Source organism: Haematobia irritans, chromosome 2 (genome assembly GCF_050003625.1).
Source record: "Haematobia irritans isolate KBUSLIRL chromosome 2, ASM5000362v1, whole genome shotgun sequence".
NCBI lineage: Eukaryota > Metazoa > Arthropoda > Insecta > Diptera > Muscidae > Haematobia > Haematobia irritans.
The window spans coordinates 102,181,074-102,198,076 of NC_134398.1; the positions used below are offsets into that span (position 1 = coordinate 102,181,074).

A 17,003-nucleotide genomic window follows, 5' to 3' on the forward strand; every position below is an offset into this window, starting at 1 on the left:
AAACTTCGAAATGTGGGTTATTAAAAATTTACAGTCCCCACATACATAAAATTCTCCTCTCAAGGTGAAAACACATGCTGTTTTTTTTCAAATCTCTATGCTCTTGGTTCCGAATGTCCATTCTCTTTACTCCGAATACTTATTCTAATATTCAAATTAAATAATATTTAGACTTAAGCATATAAAATTTTTGGCCTTATCATAAATCAGTTTTTCGAAACAACATACAACCGTTTCACAGAAATTGTAAACATATATATGTTTGCTCGAAATTTGTAAATTTATATATGTTTACATTCACACATATTATTTTTATGAAACATTCATACCCCAAACATAATATCTTTTAACATATTAACATATGTGTCCCAAACATTTAGTGTTAGTTTAGGAACATTACATGTTGGCACTTAAATATATTGTGTTTAAAAATTGTGTCCGAAACACATTTTGTTTATATCGGAACATATGAAAAACATATTTTTCTAACAGTGTAATACTACCTTCGCACTAGACACGAAATCCTCGTAAACGAGGATTTTGGCCGAAATCCTCCTAGATCTCAGTAGATTTGCAATAGACAAATATCAGCTGGCTCGTAGAGGATTTCAACAAAATAACTTTCAAAATCCCTATACTGCCTTGTAAAACTGTGGTTTTAGTACTAAAAATGCGCTTTTTGCAACCCTGCCCCAATTTTCCTTTTAGATGAATGTGTGCGTGCGTGTGCTCATAAGGGTTTGTGTTTGTATTGATATATTTACAAACAGGTGTTAAATCCTCAAATCTACGAAATCTCGTTATTTTGCCAGTCCCAACACTTGAGATTTGTAAAGAGATTTTGGTTCTAAATAGCGAGATTTCGTGTCTAGTGCGAACGTAGTATAATATGCAAAATATGTTGCAAGAAATGATGCGCAATCAAAATATTCTAATTCAGCTATTGTAAAACAAAAATAATGCCTCTGGTAATATGCTACTGGAAAGCAAACGGCCTAAGTCAACACAAAAATGAACTGGAGATTTTGCTTCTTATTTTTTCAGAATAAATGGATATTGTACTTATGACACTAAACACCTAATCGGGGGCGGCTCAGAAATTATTATACGAAATTCAATTAAATACTGTCCCTTCCTGAATATAATACCGCCACTTACAAGCAACTTCAATCAGTATATGTTAGGTTAAAGTGGCAGCTTGATTAAGTTTCAGGCTCATTTAGACTATTCAGTCCATTGTGGTATCACAATTTAACTAGGTTAAAGTGGCAGCCCGATTAAGATTCAGGCTCACTTAGACTATTCAGTCCATTGTGATACAATTTAACTAAAAGTACCTATTACATATGGGCACTTCTAGTTTTAAACACTGAACCTTCACTATTATTTTCTTTTGTTGAACCAACCAAATCGTTCCAAAAACATTAACAGACTGCTTAAGTTAACGTTTTCCAGGTCCGCCAGTAATCTAAACCTATATGCTCCTAAAATTCGCTTACGCCTTACACAAAATTCAGGACACTCATACAAGAGGTGTTTAATTGATTCCTTTTCCTCCGCATCATGACAGCTCATACAGTAGTCATTATACTTCGCACCAATAGTTTTTGCAAATTCGCCTATCAGGCAGCGACCCGTTATAACAAATATCAGAAGTGATATCTGACATCTTGAGAACACTAGCATATCTAGCGTGCGGTTCAAGTTTAAATGGGGCCATCAGTGTAGAAATCTATATATCTTTTATTCCCCGGGGTCTATGTACACCACGCCTCAATGTTGGGAATTAGAGCTTCAAACTTTTTGTCGACAAGTGGTTTCGCCAGAGTGTGATCCACTACGTTAGGCACGTCTGGCATTATTTTGAGGACCGAATTGTGACCGTACATTTTTTCCGACCACAGCGATAGCTCGCGCAACCGCACAGCCGTTATTGCAGCTGACTGTTTTTGAAACTGACGTAGCGATGATCTGAGAAGCTATGTTCCCTCAAAACTTGCCACTCAGATATCTTATCATTCAGTTCCGGAGAGGCCAATGTCACGTCCAACACCTCTTGCATGTTTTTGGTGACGAAGGTATAACAAACTGTAATATCTGCTATATATTGTCCACCTAGGCACAATTTTTATGCACATCAATGGGACGACATAAGTGCGGCTTACAGTGTTAAAATCTTGAAACCCCGGCTGTGATATTAGTTTTAATTTATGTTTTATGTTGCTTTATAAGTTTCGTGTATACTATAATTCAATGTAATTAAAAGTATTACGAATTCCCCTGATGAAGACAACAAAAATTGTCGAAACGTTGGGAATAATGCAATAAATAAGTCTTTTATTTGCGGAAAGCAACCTTAGGATTAGCTTAATCATATGGGAAAATTTAGATCACTTCATCGACTTTTTTTCGACAGTTGGCTCGAAAGTTTTTAGCAGCTGGTGATTACAATGCTAAACACACATTCTGGGGATCACGTCTGACAACACCTAGAGGTAGACATATATACAGAGCGGTTACATCATCCCAACTTGATGTCATCTCAACTGGTCAACCAACCTACTGGCCATCATACCGTAATAAAATTCCTAATCTAATAGACTTTGTGGTTGTAAAGCAAATAAAACGAGAAAATATAAATATAAGGTCATCTTTTGACCTTTCTTCGGACCATTCTCCGTCAATTCTTTTTTGTCATCAGTTTATAATTTTGAAACAGACTGGTATATATACCAAAAATATATCAGTACTCACCTGGCGGATGAATTTCACTACATTCGCACCCAAAGAAATTTGTTAGTAGGGACAGGAGAAAAGTCTGCTAAAACAGCAGAAAGTCTGCTGAAAAAGGGACAGCAGTCACTGTTTGCTGAAATAGCAAACATTTCCTGCTATTTTTGAAGCTCGGTTACACTAAAACATGTTTTATTTTGGCTAAAACAAACAAAAATGTCAAGTTAGGAGCTATCCTAACATAATTAAAACAATATTTTATGAATATCTATAGTATTTGACCAAAAATCTGAATATTTATCGAATTGAGGCATAACAGCAAACAAAATGTTTGCTGATCATATTTAGGAGCTTGTAGATATATTACTACTTTGGTTCTATTACTACTTTTGGTTCTTAAATATGCTTTGGGGAAAAATTTATAACCTAAAAATTTTATAAATTGTTGTTCACTTGGCCCTGTAGTACAAAAATATAACAGCAGACATCGACTGCTGTTTTTAGCAGACTTTTTTCTATGAGTGCGGAAGAAGAGATTGAAACGGCAGTCTCTCGATTTACCGATATCTTAAATAATGCCATTACGGTAGCCTCGTTACAACACAAAACTGCTCGTCTACACAACCACAAAGAATTGACGTCCTTATACAGGAGAAAAGGAGTCTCAGGAGAGAATGCCAATTACACCGCTCGCCTTCACTGAGAAGGAAACTGCGGAAGTGTCATAAGAAATTGTCTGCCACCCTAAAACCTAATGAAGATCATGCCCTCAAGGACTACTTGCATAATGAGTCCCTCAGAAGCAACTGACTTCCATCTCCAGAAAGCTACGTGGTATATGCGAAGACCTATCGCTTCCGAATATATATACAAAGTTAGTTGTTAATCCTATATGTCTAAGATTCCAGGATTTAGAGACAATCCTGACAAATGGTGTGATTCCAGACCACCAGTTCTGTTTCAGAGAAAGCCACAATACCATAGAACAAGTACATCGTATAACTACTGAAATCAGAAAAGCCTACGAGAAAAAACAATACTGTTCAGCTTTATTTCAAGACATCTTTTAAGCTTTTGATAAAGTAGGACACGATGGACTCATCTATAAAATTTGTAGACTGCTACTGGACAACACCCATAGATTGTTATCGTGTTATCTATCAAATCGGATCTTCGCAGTAAAAGCAATGGCACTATCTCGTGTACCAAAAGCATCCACGCGGGAGTACCACAAGGTAGTATACTGGGACCTCTCCTATATATCATATTTACTGCAGATATGCCAACTACATCACTAACTATGACAATCACGTTCGCAGATAACACTGCATTTATTAGCACTCATCCTGACCCAAATATTGCATCAGACCAGTTGCAAATGCATATCCATGAGCTAGAACAATGGCTTCTAAAATCGAAAATTGTTGTGAACGAAACTAAAAGCAACCATGTAACATTCACACTCAACAGAAATACCTGTTCCGCTATAAAACTATCAAAGACTTAAATGTAAAACCCGTTACGGAAGAAATTATTTATCACTGTCTACGCTATATCAATAAACTAAATACCCATCCAAATGCCCTTGCAAGTGGCTTGTTAACATTTGAAGGACACATACGCCTTCGAAGAAGAATCACATCGGACCTGATATGAAGTACTACAATTCACATGAGAATTGTTTCGTCAGTTTTTGAACGAGTATGAAGTGAAGCATGTAAGTATGGCACTATATGCACCTCAGTCGAAGGTAAATCGATCCGTTTGCAAATGCTACCTTCGTTTGTGGGGAAGAAGCAACGCGATATCGGCGATATCGCTTTCGCTTACGAAGTACCACACATTCTTCCATAGGATTATCTCCGTACTACTGTGTATTCGGAATGAATATGGAACAACATACGGCCACATATAATGTGATTCGGCAGGTCGGAGTTATTGAAGACATGGACTGTGACCGTATTCCCTATTTCGACAAGCCGCAATTGATTAGGGGAAAAAGTTTTCTCGAATTTGGAAAAGGCCCATCATAAATCTGCCAAGAATTCAACACTCGATCGAGTGTTGAATTTGTCAAGGAGGGACAAATTGTTTATAGAAAGAATATTAAACGAAGTAGTAAGGTACAGGGCTATAATGCGAAAATGGTCCCAGTTCATTTGAATGGAATTGTCTTAAAGGTTTTAGGAGACTGTTAGTATGAAGATGGTGGTTTTGATGGGGAAAAGTCGAGGGGTTTTCCACGGTAAAGATCTGTTTACGATATGACATGATTAAGAAAAACAATATATAACATACAGGATTAATAAATCTCTTCATTGAATGAATCGATCAATTATTTATTACCCTATTATTGATTTATTTAAACTATTTTTTCTTTAGATGAAATAGTGCTCTTGTATTGTTATAAGAGTTTAGACTTTCAAATGAATTTTCCGAATACAATTAATGCTAGATTTTCATTTAGATTTATAGAATTTATTAGAATTTTATGATCTAATGAATAGTAAATACATCCGAACAAAATGTTCAATTATATTTTTAATTGAAACTAATTTTTTATTTAACTAAAATTTTCATTAGAAAAATAAGATTTAAGGAAAGCACATACATAAATAAATAAACGTTAAAAATTTGCATTCACTAGCTCACTTTGTTATTTTGATTTTATTTTATTGACAGTATCCATTAACTTTTTGATTGATTTTTTTCTCGACTCCAGTCCAAGTTTTGATTTATAATATTTTCGCGGCATATTTTTTGGTATATAATAAACTTTTATAATATATTTTGTAAACTTGTTCCATACAACTGGTCGCATAGACAGGTGTGAGCCTGTAACGGACGAACATTACGTACATGAACAATCCACATAATTTTATTTGAAACCTGCCATCATTTTGCAACGATGATAATTCCACTTTATCGATTAATCTTTGTAGAGTTAACAACAATAAAGAGAGAGAATGAGAAATTCGCTATGAAAAAGAGGGTTTAATCAGATTTCTTTTGGTTAACCTTGAGACGTATTTGTTTACTCGTCCACACGCGAATTTTAAGAAAATAAAAAGAAATTTTTTCGTTCTAATTATAATCTTTGCATAATAAATGAAAACACATATAGCTTATCGTAAAAAGTGAACAAAACTTAATAAGTAAAAGTAACAAAAAACAATTAATTTTTATTAAATTAAGACATATCAAAACAAGTTCATAATATCGCCCATAAGGTGAAAGAAAACGAAATAAATGTACAATAAAAGTTAATATTGATAGCATTGTCGATATTGACAAATGAGTAATAAGAAAAGATATTGAGAAAAAATATGGACAAAATTTAATTTAAAAACTAACCTAAAAAAGAAACACGTCTTGTGCAAAAACAAAACCTATTTGTGCTCCAAAATCGAACAAAATAAAGAAGTGTCAAAGGGAGAACAACAAAATAAAAAGATCTTTAGGCACATGTACAATGAATTAAAATATTGATTGTAACGGGTCAAATTTACAACAAGAAAATATTATACAAAAGCAAAAAATATTCGAAAAAAATATTCTTTTGAAAACAAATCAATAAAAAATGAGAACGAGAAAATTCAAAATAAACATGCGAACCTGTGACGTGTCAAACTTACATAACCGAAAACAAACTAACAATAGTGACAAAGTAAGTTAAATAAATCAACAATTTTGAATGAAAACCAAATTCATGAAAATGTAGAATGAAAACTTATACTGAAAAAAAAAGAATTTTTCTTTTAAAACATATAAACAAAAACATATGTCTAAAACAGAAATAATGATGAATTAAGATCACAAATTGTAACAAATCGTGGTGAAAGGAAGAACAAAATCAGATCAAAGCAACAAAACGCGAAAGCCGATAAAGCAAATTGACAATTGGATATAAAGAAAGGAAAATCAAGAAAACGAAATGAACTTCAAAGAAGCCCGAGCTTTGGAGAAAACAAAATCAAAAGAAAACAGATAACGCAATGATTATGTATATAAAAAACAATGTATGTATGTAGAACTCTTAGTCTTACAAAACAAAAAAATAAGAAAATTAAGAAATAAATAAAAAATTAAAAGAATAAAATAATAAAAAAAGTATGTACATATCTTATACATTTACATACATGTAAATGTATGTAAATGTATAAGATATGTAGGAAAATAGTGTGTAAGCACATATTTGTATGTATATAAGGTTATTGAAATGGTTCCGTAATAAATATCCATGATAAATATATGACATTGAAAAATATATCTCTTTCGGGTAAATTCTCTTAAATAATGATGGAGTAGTTCGGGAGGTATTGGGGGTTGTGTTAAAGGTGAGTATCCGGTAGATGTGTCTGCGACACCAAATGGACATAGTACACGGACTAAAAAGACTGTTTTTCATATGTTTGGGTGTAAAAATTATATTTTTGGAACTCAAATTTTTTAACACAATATTTTTAAGTGCAAGCATATTATGTTTATAAACTAGCATAACATGTTTGGGACTGTTTAATAACGTTTTGCTCGTATGTAGGTATTTTTGGAATGTATATGTTTCACTATTTGAATCCTAATGGCCTCTTGGGAAATAAAAGATTAAATGAATTCGTAGAATTCAGGCCAGTTTATCTTTATTCTGTGGTTGCGGTTATACAACTAAACTTTATACAATCGTGCTTCAAGCGGGAAAAAAGAACATTTGATTTATATTCCAATGAGTGAAAAAGATGTCAATATATACAATATATGGCGAATTCAAAAAATGTATCGTAAAAATTCAAAATGACAAGTGAATATATGATATAATATTATTAAGGGTATTCGTTGCAAACAGGTTGAACCATGGGTTCAACATTCTCCCGGGCAGGGGTTACTAAAGTTCCGGTGCCGACTCTTTGCCAGACCTGAATCTCATCCATTGTTGTTGAATTTTGACATATAAAAAAGGTTGGATGTATTCCCAGGAACTTCATGACAAATCAAAAATTCTCCAGATAGTTCATGTCCAGATAGGCGTTGATATAAAATGACTGCTGCAAGTATACAGAAAGAGAAAAAAAAGAAAGAATAGTACGGAAATAAATCAGCTTTTGTACGATCAACTTCTACTAGATAGTTTGTGTTTGTAGTATGAGTTTAATGTCGCGTATTGACCGAGATGATTTCATTAGTTTTCAGATGTTGGTAGAAGGCAAAGTTTAACAATTGGACGTATTATTGTACCATTTTTTTGTTTTTATTTTCGCGGACCGCACATTATTGTCTTTTCCCGTGAACACTTTTGTTATGCGCCCTAATCGCCACTCCGTAGATGGCAAAGAATCGTCTTTTATGACAACAAAGTCCTTTTCTTTTAAATTGTTCTTAGTACTTTTCCACTTGTACCGACGTTGGAGCTCGGTTACATATTCTGCCTTCCAACGTTGGCTGAAAATGAGTTGAATTACTTTTAATCTCTTCCATCGGTTGATATGGGACAAATTATCCGATGTATATTCTGTAAGGGTGTCAGGAAAAGCGGTTAATGAAGCTCCCCTTAAAAAGTGACCTGGAGTTATGGGTAAAAGTTCAAAAGGGTTTTGAGATATTGGACCCAATGGTCGAGAATTTAATACAGATTCAATCCGCACTAAAATCGTACTAAACTCCTCGAGTGTGAAGGAGAGGTTATTAGTGATTTTCTTTAAGTGAGACTACATGCTCCTGACGGCTGCCTCCCAAAGTCTTCCCATGTGGGGAGCATGAGGTGGTATAAATGACCAGGAGAAACCGTGGAGACTGTATTTTTCGGAAAGGCTCTTTTCAGCATTTTTGAGAAATGTGTTGTGTTCTTGTTATAACTTGTAGCTTGCTCCCACGAAGTTTCTGCCATTGTCCGAAAACATAGTTTTCGGTAATCCTCTACGACCTATGAATCTCATAAAACACGCTAAGAAACCTTCAGCTGACATATCCGAACATACTTCTAGATGAACTGCCCGTGTTGAGAAACATACGAATACTGCTGAGCAGCATTTTCCGATCTTAGCATTTCGTAGATTCGATGTTTTGAGGTTAAATGGGCCAGCAAATTCTAGACCTGCATATGTAAATGGCAAAGAGAAGTCAACACGTTCTGGTGGAAGTGAGGCCATGATTTGATCCTGGAATTTTCTTTTATAAATTGTACAAGCTTTACAATTTCGAATATATTTCCGAATTGTGTTCTTTAACCTTGGGATATAAAAACCTTGTCGTATTGCTCTTATCATAATATTATACTCGGCATGGAGAAGAATTTGGTGGCTGTGTCTCACAATTAATTCAGCAATGTGTGATTTGTCGGGAATGATAATCGCGTGTCTCTCTTCGTAACTGATACCAGCGTTATGTAAGCGACCACCAACTCTTAACAACCCATTTTTGTCTAAAAAGGGTGTGAGCGTCAGAATATGACTCTTTTTACTTATTTCTTCTTTGTTAGAAAGAGCGTTATATTCCATTGAAAATGTTTCTTTTGTGAAAGCATAATTAGCAGAACTTTGACACGCGAAAGTTCTTTAACAGAGAGTTCCAACGATGAACTAATCGTATGTTTGCGAGACCGTGCGATGAATCGATATACATAACACATTGTTCGAAGTGCTCTATTAAATGATGAAAATCTGGATATTACGTCATCTGTTGTGGAAATGTGGAAAGTTTTTATCTTTTTATACCCTGCGCCACACTGTGGAACAGGGTATTATAAGTTAGTGCATATGTTTGTAACACCCAGAAGGAGACGAGATAGACACATGGTGTCTTTGGCAATAATGCTCAGGGTGGGTCCCTGAGTCGATATAACCATGTCCGTCCGTCCGTCTGTCTGTGAACACATTTTTGTGATCAAAGTCTTGGTCGCAATTTAAGTCCAATCGCCTTAAAATTTGGCACATGTTCCTAATTTGGGTCAGAATAGAACCCTATTGATTTTGGAAGAAATCGGTTCAGGTTTAGATATAGCTCTCATATATATCTTTCGCCCGATATGCACTAATATGGACCCAGCAGCCAGAGTTTTATACCGATTTGCTTGAAATTTTGTACAAACATAACACTTAGTCGTATAGTCAAGTGTGCAAAATTTGATTGAAATCGGTTCAGATTTAGAAATAGATCCCATATATATCTTTCGCCCGATATGGACTTATATGGTCCCAGAAGCCAGATTTCTGGCCGAATTTGTTTGAAATTTTGCACTAGGAGTACAATTAGTAGTATAGTCAAGTGTGCAAAATTTGATTGAAATCGGTTCCGATTTAGATATAGCACGCATATATATCTTTCGCCCGATATGGACTAATATGGTCCAATTTGGTTGAAATTTTGCACAGGGAGTAGATATATTATTATTGTTCTTTATTTGCTTGCACAATATGCACAAGACCACGAAGGTCTCATATTCCAGCATGGGAAGTTTAAGATCATAATGTACAAATAAATAAATATTATATAATTACAATGAAAAGTTAACTTAAATTATTTAATCAAAAGAAAATCTATAAGCAAAATAACATTAATATATATAATAGGAAGTTTAGAATTTGAACAATACATAAATCACAGACTGAAAAATATTAAGATTTAAATTTGAAAATAGTAAAAAGATAAAAAAAAAATAAAATAAAATTTATAATAACAGGTAAAGGGAAAAAATATTAAATTTTAAATTTGAAAATAAAAGCAAAAAGAAGAAACAAGTAAAATAAATTTTAAAATTTTTAATAACAAATAACGGAAAGGTATAAATAATCAAAAAATCAACATTATTTTAAGATTTTAAAATTGGAAAGCAAACAATATAGAAAACAAAAAGAGAGAAACAAATTTAATTATTACTCAAAAACGAGATAACATTATTCTTAAAATCAACTGCGTTATTTATACATTGAATATTATGAGTAAGTGAGTTCCACAGACGGATGGAGTTAATAAAAAATTGCAAGGCATTTCTGCGCAAGTACTCATCCATCTGGTTCCTCAAAACACGCTCAAGAACCTTTGAGAGGAACGGAAGAATCGCTATGGGTCTGTAATTTCCACTTGTCTTGGGTACAGGAACTATCCGAGCAACCTTCCACTTACTTGGGTAATAACTATTAGTTATTATCCTATTAAATATAATGGTAATAAAGGGGAGGAGTGCTTGCAATATAATTCTGACAAATTTAGGGTCTACACCATCAGCACCAATAGAGTTAGATTTAATGGACATGACACTTGCCTGGACATGCATCTCATCTACTCCAATGAACTCAAAACGATTATCGAAAGCAACGGTTGTCATATCATAGAAGGAGGAATCAGCGTCCCGTCGCCCGATATGCACTTATATGGACCCAGAAGCCAGAGTTTTATCCCGATTAGCTTGAAATTTTCCACAAGGAGTACAATTGGTAGTATAGCCATGTGTGCCAAATTTGATTGAAATCGGTTCAGATTTAGATATAGCTCCCATATATATGTTTTTCTGATTTCGACAAAAATGGTCAATATACCAACATTTTCCTTGTTAAATCGCCACTGCTTAGTCGAAAAGTTGTAAAAATGACTCTAATTTTCCTAAACTTTTAATACATATATATCGAGCGATAAATCATAAATAAACTTTTGCGAAGTTTCCTTAAAATTGCTTCAGATTTAAATACATCCCATATTTTTTTACTAAAATTCTGTTCCACAAATTCTGTCCAAATCGAGTGATATTTAAATGTATGTATTTGGGACAAACCTTTATATATAGCTCCCCAACACATTTGACGGATGTGATATGGTATCGAAAATTTAGATCTACAAAGTGGTGCAGGGTATAATATAGTCGGCCCCGCCCGACTTTAGACTTTCCTTACTTGTTTATTTCTAATTCTGTCGGAGCAAAGGATCGTGGAGCTGGCCATTCTGTTTGGGGTCGCTGAAGCCATGACGGCCCATGCTACCAAAGCGAATTATGAACCAAATCTTTCGGACTACAACCCCGCGTTCCCAAGTCTGCTGGATTTTCTTCTGACTTTATGTGTTTCCACCAGGAAGATTCAGACAGTTCCAAAATCTTCGTCACTCGGTTCGAAACGAATGTTTTCAATACTTGAGTATCCTTCTGTAACCAACTTAGGACTATGGACGAATCTGTCCACAGGTAGACCTCATACTGAATACGTAGCGTTTTTGTTACCAATTTAACAACAATATTTTTGCCTGAATGACAATGGGCCCCACCCATCCAAGTGGATCAAACAAAGAGCTATTATAGGCAAAAAATATCTTTTGGTACGAACATGAGTGGATTCAATTGAGGCAACAACGTAGTAAAACTCATCTGTCAACGCATTCCAGCTTATTCCCGATGTCCTTGCCGTACGCGAATCGGTAAAATTTATTTATTTATTATTTATTTTCAAGCAGATATTTACAATTCGCTGTTATCTTCTTCAATGGAAACGAGGCCGAGATTAAATCTTCTTGTTTGTTTCTGGTTTCTTCCGGACAGCAAATCATCAACATAAATCTCGTTATTTAAGATTACTGAAACCCCTGGATGGGAATGTTTGCAGTCTACGTTCAGCTGTTGCAACGTCCTTTTGGCCAAAAAACAAAAACTTGTCAGTACATTTTTTGTATGTCCCCTGTGAAAACATTCCGATAGAAGCGCCAATTAAGTATAATTTGGACAATATCCAACTGTAGAATTGGACCATGGTACAAAACATCGTTCAAAGAAAACCGACTATATATTTTCTCGGAACCGTTAAATACTATGCGAACTTTCGTTGTTGTGCTCTCTGGCTTTATGACGGCGTGGTGTGGCAGAAAGAAAGAGAAATGTTTTTCGGTTGAACTTTCGAAATGGGTAATTTGTTCCATATGCTTCAAATCTAAGTATTCGTGGAGAACTTGGTCATATTGAATTTTTAAATCTGGTGTTTTGTACAGTGTTGTTTCCATTCGTCGGTATTGTGCCAAAGCCATCTTCTGTGACGGCCCTAGACATATAGTATCGAGGAATTCACGACGAAAGGGTAAACGAACAACATAGCGGCGGTCGGGTTGACGACGAACCACATAGCGGCGGTCGGTTCCTCAGGTGGAAGATTAGCTGAAAGTCACATCATGCTTTATAGTTTCATCGGCTTTAGAAATCTGATTTGACGATAACTCGATAATTTTGGATTTGCATACTGAAAAGCGATATTCAGTATGCAAATCCAAAATTATCGATATGCCTCTTTATGCTTCGTAGTAGCAATCTTTGTCAATTCACTATCATCCGCCGTTTCATCCCTGTCATTATTTTTTTATAATTCATTACAACTATACCCCATCTGCGTTCTAATTCCGTTTCTTCAACCTTTAAAATTGACACTTTGCAATTATCTTCTGCTTTAAATTCCTTGCAGAAGGATATGACCTGTTCACAGTCGAATAAAAATTTTCTCCGAGCCGACATTCTTTAAAAATTTTACTTGCAATTTTCTTTGAAAATGTAAATATTTAGCGAAGAGGAGTATTGTATTAGGTGGACGAAATGAAATAATTGTTTGTTTTTTTCATGCGAATTTTACATAAAAAAGTCTAATATAAATTTGGAATTTGTTTCAATATAAGTAATAAAAAATAAATACTCACATTTAAATATGTCAATTGGAGTTTCTGTTTTTTTCTGATTTTCGTTACTCTCTTTTTAACATCGCTCAAAATAATTACCAATTAATTAATCACAAATTATTTTCAATTAAACAACCTAAAAGCTATTCCCAGTTATCTTGAATAAACCTGGGGGACCTGCAAAATTCTTTCTCAATCTGGCAACGTTGATCCGACCTTAATTCTCTCACTTCCAGAATATCTTTATCTCTTTTTTGTTTTGTTATTAGTTTTTTTTTCTTCACATATCCTTTATTATTTTCTTTGTTTTTATTGGTTGCAGAGGTACAACTGCATATTTTCTTTTTCTTTATGAAAGAAAATCGCAAACCATTATGCTTAATACAGAAATTTTGTTGTATTCCGTTTAAATCCCTTTTTTCAAAAAAAAAATACTTTTACGACCTTTTCCTTCGGTTAAAGGGTGATACGGTCAAAATTTGGTCAAGGGAAAACACGTGTAAATCGGTGAAATCGTTTATTTAAATAATCAAATTAAATTTCTTTTTCAAGTTCAATTAGTATAAAATTCAGGAAAAATATTCAGTTAGGCTTTCGCTTTTCCAAATCCGAATTGCCGGGCCTCACGCTTGACACCTGCCATCAGATTTTGTACAGCCACCTTGTCCACCTTCGTCGCCGCAGAAAGCCAGTTTGCCTTGAACTGTTGCTCATCCTTATCAGTTTTTTTGGTCTTCTTTAGGTTCCGCTTGACAATAGCCCAGTATTTCTCAATTGGGCGGAGCTCTGGCGTGTTGGGAGGGCCTGTCCTTGGGAACCACCTGCACGTTGTTGGCGGCGTACCACTTCATGGCCTTTTTACCGTAATGGCAAGATGCCAAATCCGGCCAAAACAGTACGGAACAACCGTGTTTCTTCAGGAAATGCAGCAGACGTTTATTCAAACACTCTTTCACGTAAATTTCTTGGTTGACAGTCCCGGAAGCTATGAAAATGCTGCTTTTCAAGCCACAGGTACAGATGGCTTGCCAAACCAGATATTTCTTTGCGAACTTTAATAGTTTTATGTGCTTGAAAATATCTGCTACCTTTCCCCTTCCTTTTGCCATATAAAACTCCTGTCCCGGAAGCTGCTTGTAGTCGGCTTTGACGTAGGATTCGTCGTCCATTACCACGCAGTCAAACTTCGTCAGCATCGTCGTGTACAGCCTCCGGGATCGCGCTTTGGGCGTCGTACTTTGTTTATCAGCGCGATTTGGAGTCACTACCTTCTTGTAAGTCGATAGTCCGGCTCGTTTTTTGGCTCGATGCACGGTTGTAGACGATACACCCAGCTTATTTGCGGCATCTCGGAGAGAGAGGTTAGGGTTTCGCTTGAAACTACCGGCAACTCTCTTTGTCGTCTCAGCGGCTTCCGGTTTTCGATTTCCCCCGATCCAGACTTCCTGGCTATCGACAAACGTTCCCCAAACACTTTAATTACATTTGTAACGGTTGATTTGGCAACTTTTAGCGATTTTGCCAGCTTTGCGTGCAAGTAGCTGGGATTTTCGCGATGCGCGTGCAAAATTTTGATACGCTGCTCTCCTTGCTTGGACGGCATTTTGACAACTGAAGAGTGAATTCCAAAATCAAAATAGGAGCAACATTTTATACACACACACCTTCAAAATGAGGTGTGTTCAGGTTTTTTAAATGCAAAATTGAAATACGTCAAGTTTATATTGATCAAATTTTGACCGTATCAGCCTTTACTTTATTTTTCGCATAAATATCGATTTACGTTGTTGATCACTTGACCGTATCAGCCTTTACTTTATTTTTCGCATAAATATCGATTTACGTTGTTGATCACTGCATAATTTGCATATAACACAAATAAAAACCCGACTTTGTTTTTGTTTTCCTGGTGTTTACACTTCTTTTGTTAATGATATTCTTGTACTTTTTATCTATCGTCAGATTTTTGGAAAATATTTTAAAAGTTTTCTTTTTGTGTTTGTTTTTATCACCAAATTATTTAGATTTTAACCACAAATTTTTATAGTAATTATTTTTTGCTTTCATATGTTGCCACGGGTATTTACCGTTCGAGGCGGGAGTTACGTTAGAACCCCCACCATCGAGACACCCTAATATACTAGAAATCTAGAACCATCGAGACACCCTAATATACTAGAAATCTAGAATAAGCATATTTTACAATTCTCTGGTTAAGACATACATTTGACAATAATTTTGTAACACTTTATAATGCATTTTTCTTTATTTCAATTTATTATTAAACACATACACACACATACACTTACCTTTATATTCGATCATAGGAAACGGACCAGACAATGTAGAATAAGCATTTTCTTTATTATTTCAATTTCATTTTAACTACTCTAGAATAAGCATTTCCTTTATTTTTCAATTTATTAAACACACACACCATACATTTATGTTCAAATAACGGAAACAGACCAGACAATAATTAGGTCACAGATTTGGCAAAACAGTAAAGGTAATGACCACGGTTTTGTCAAATCTGCAATTCAAAAACACACAAACACACTTACCTAGTCGATAAGTAAAAAATTGTTAACAATAAAGTTTTAGTTTGAAGTTAAAACTCAAAACGACCACGTCTTGTTACTGGCGCAGTCGGTAGGATACCCCTGACACTCGGACAAATGTTGGAAGTACATAATTTCGACATAGACCAAAGTATGGTAATATTAAATGTTGGTAAATCTAGGACAATAGACAATTTTTTCAGTCTAACACACATTATTGACTTAGACAACTACAGTAACCAGATCGCAAATATATCTGCTATCATTGAACAATTTGGAAAACATAGCGTTCTTCAAGATTCTGTAAGAATATGCATATTAAAATTAGATAATGCACGAACCAAACTCAATACATTAAGCCCATATAAAAGAAGAAAACGAGGACTTATAAATGGACTAGGGTCGACAATAAAGTTTATTACTGGGAACATGACGCAAATGATGCTGAGACTATTAACAAGCAAATTCAGAATTTAGAAAGTATGACCTATGAATCAGCCAGCATGATTCGGGATCAGAGGAACTTAAATTTACAAATGATTGAAATATTTAAGAACCTAACTAAACATATAAACTATCAACAGGACGTTATAAACGAATTTTTGACGAAACTTTCAACAGAAACCTCAAATAGTATACGCAAAGAAGATACTATTTTAGAAGAAATGCAATACATGAACCAACTTAACTTTAATATAGATCTACTATCAGACCATATTTCAGACATAATAGATGCAATTATGCTTGCTAAATTGGGTACGATATCTAAACTCATTCTTCACCCTGAAGAAATCACCGTAATACGAAATATTTTCAAAACACAAGGAGTTGATCTAATATCAGACCAAAACATCTACGAACTCTTAGAACTTCAAGCCTACTATAACGATAACAATCTCATCTTTAATGTAAAAATACCAAATTTTGCAAATGAAACTTACACACTTTATCATCTCATTCCACTACCCATAAATAAGACCATGCGAATTATAACTAACCCTTATATAAATTATAATAATCAAAGCATAGAACACCTTACTGAACCCTGTCCACGAATTGAGAATACATACTACTGTAAAA

The 17,003-nt window shown here is 34.7% G+C and overlaps 1 long non-coding RNA gene across 1 annotated transcript; it reads right to left on the reverse strand.

Moving 5' to 3' along the window:
- Positions 1-7,344: 7,344 nt before the first annotated feature.
- Positions 7,345-16,025, reverse strand: LOC142223558 (uncharacterized). Its single transcript, XR_012718788.1, has 2 exons — positions 15,927-16,025; positions 7,345-7,772 (listed from the first exon to the last, which is right to left on the reverse strand). It is a non-coding gene; the product is annotated as an uncharacterized LOC142223558 (long non-coding RNA).
- Positions 16,026-17,003: the final 978 nt, after the last annotated feature.